The 2,886-nt window shown below is 31.9% G+C and overlaps 1 long non-coding RNA gene across 1 annotated transcript; it reads left to right on the top strand.

The window, feature by feature from the left end:
* The first annotated feature begins 1,232 nt into the window (after positions 1-1,232).
* On the top strand, positions 1,233-2,429 carry LOC143254574 (uncharacterized). Its single transcript, XR_013030263.1, has 2 exons — positions 1,233-1,432; positions 2,109-2,429. It is a non-coding gene; the product is annotated as an uncharacterized LOC143254574 (long non-coding RNA).
* Positions 2,430-2,886: the final 457 nt, after the last annotated feature.

The raw sequence follows: 2,886 nt of genomic DNA, 5'->3' as shown, positions 1-2,886 counted from the left end.
TAACCACATTTTGTTACACACAGTAAACTTACGCCCGTGTTGACTTAAATTCTGAACTTATTTGAACATCTGCAATTCTATCAAACATACTTTACGGAAGTATACGAGAGTTATTTATTAACAGCCTATTCAGTTAGTTTTTATGAGCACTTGGTTAACTTCGATATGTCACGCAAGTCTCTTTATGCTTGGCACTCTATCTAGTGCAATCCTTTTTCTATAATGCAAAAAGTTTACAAGTGGAACAAAGTATATCTATACTTTTGGTAGCTGACAAGTAATTTAAAGAACTACTATTACTTGCTACTGCATGGCCTAGTGGTTAAAACGCTCCGCTCGTTATATGCTGTTCAGGAGTTTCAAATCGCCATCACCAAACATGCTCGCCCTTTTAACTTGGAGGATATTATAAAGTGATGGTAAATCCAACTGTTCGTTGGTGAAAAGAGTATCTCAATAATTAGCAGTGAGTGGTCTTCTAGCCTAGCACTGTTAAATTAGGGATGGTTAGCGCAGATAGCCTTCGAGTAACTTTGCGCGAAATTTAAACAAAACTAATTGCTATTATACTCTAAATTATGCCCTCTAGTTAGAGACTAAATGATGGTTCATAAATTATAAATACGTCATAATTATTAATATTTAAAGAAGAAAAAACCCTAAACTTTCTTTTCAAAGACGATTCGATATGTTAGAGAATTAGAAGTGAATATTTTTACTGACTGTAAAATATAATTAGTGATGGTGTCATTGGCAAAATCTTTCACAATCTTTTATAACTTCAATAAGCACAAATTCTTTTCACATTTCAACAATAATTGGAAGCTTTATCTACAATAACTTACATGGGATAAACGAACCAGAATTTTCTTAATTCTAGAAATCACACCATCGTTTGCTATTCAAAAATCAAAATGAAAATACCAAACGTAAATCTTCATGTAGGCTTCAAGCAAGATTATTTTTTTACATACAGAAAACAAACAACTATATACCATTTGAAAGTAAGAGTGAAGTTCGTAAGATTCGCCCTTTATTCGGGTCAAATAAGACATTATCATCTGTCACGAGTCACAAGAACATTTGACACTCGTGTCCCAACATACGTCCATTTTTGAAGTATGTACCAACTTAGCTATATGATGCACTAATATTGAATACTAATTCATGCGTACATTATTAACCAAAAAGTAAACGAATTTTGGTATTTTTTCAGTTACTTAAAAGAGACCATGTGTCAAGATGATGGAGAACGTGCAAATGGTCACGTGCGTTAAGGCCTTCCTGTGTGCCTGTCTATGCCTACGTTGTTAACAAGATCAATATTTCCGCAGAGAGAGAAGGAGATAGAGACACGTCCGTCAGTTATTCACTGATAAGCGCTGGTCTAAACTCTACTGCAGGATTACCGATATCTTTCCTGGATTCATGGGTGAGCGATTAGTTTTTCCCAGTAACTCAGGTATATACATATGTAGCCCGTTATATTTATTTTCCAAAGACACGTTAGCGATGTATACTCAAACTAAAATTAATACGAGCTGTAAATAAAATGAAGATTTCGAAATAATTACATTCAGTTATCAGTAGTACAACATTAATAAGAAAACAAAATAAGAGTTACATCTCGATAGCTGTACAATAGATATTAATAACGTATAACACACGTATACGTATATCTAAAAATATAGAGTAGAAATGTATTTTGTATAGATATGCAATCTACATAATATATCATGTGAGCTTCCATGTTTGTGCACGTAATGGTAATTAATATATGTATATATATACACCTGTGACAGGTAGAGATTTTAAAACGATACAGAGACTATCAAACGTGATCTCTGTTTACACTAGATTATAATAGAAATCTATTTTGAGAATGGATTTATTTTAAACTAATTTAATTTACACTGACAAGACATTAATCTTAAGTTTCTATAAATAATATAAAATGATATAATTATTCTTTTATATATACTTTAATTTTCATTACTCATTCACTGTCTAGCTTTGATAAATCTGAAACTGTTAGTTTATCTAAATTAAATTCCTCCAAAAGAAGAAGAAAAGTCATGAAACTCGAGATATATGTATTTATATTTCAGTGAATGAATTGAACAGGACAGAATGGTTCAACGGGTGCGAATTAATAAAGGTGTAATGTGGACTTTAGTGTGGGGAACGACAGATTTAAATGGAAAAGGATAACGAAGACGCCCAACCCCATACTAAGGGATTATGGGGCCAACAAGAACATTTCAACTGCTGTATTGTTTGATTCAATGTTTAATTCATTACTTAACAAATCGGAAAGTGGTCAAGGATGTATGAATAACTTATAAATTGTTCGAGATTTCTAGACTTTTCAGTGGTATATGTTTTACTGTAAAACCGTTTTGTCATGTATAAAATAGGTTTAAAACTAACTGCATGACTGATACCGTTATATACAAGTCACTTTGTCTCGGTTTCCATTACTTTCTTATTATTTTGTACAAAGTGTATTATAGATCAGTTGTTAACAGAAAACCTACTATTCTAGAAAATACATAAGGCAGACCTATTGTAAATACACATACATTCGGAAACAGGTGATTAAATGACAGTAGTTAATGATCCATTCTGTATCCAACGAAACAGCTTTGGATAATTTTGTGGTCCAGAGTAAACTTAATGAGCTTTAAATAATTACGATAAAGCAATGTTTGAACACAAATTAGACGTCATACAAAAAAGAGCATACAGTTTTATTTTAATAGATGCTATGAAAACATGATTAAACAAACACCTTTACAAACCCATTGACAAGCCATTAGAAGCCTGTGATATACTTACGTCATGAAATTAAATAACCAAATATAAAGAAAAAAGGGTACTAAAAAC

The sequence above is a fragment of the Tachypleus tridentatus genome, chromosome 6 (genome assembly GCF_004210375.1).
Source record: "Tachypleus tridentatus isolate NWPU-2018 chromosome 6, ASM421037v1, whole genome shotgun sequence".
In the NCBI taxonomy this organism is placed as follows: Eukaryota; Metazoa; Arthropoda; class Merostomata; order Xiphosura; family Limulidae; genus Tachypleus; species Tachypleus tridentatus.
The sequence above is the reverse complement of the archived record's forward strand: the minus strand, read 5'-3'. Positions and strand labels throughout refer to the sequence as shown.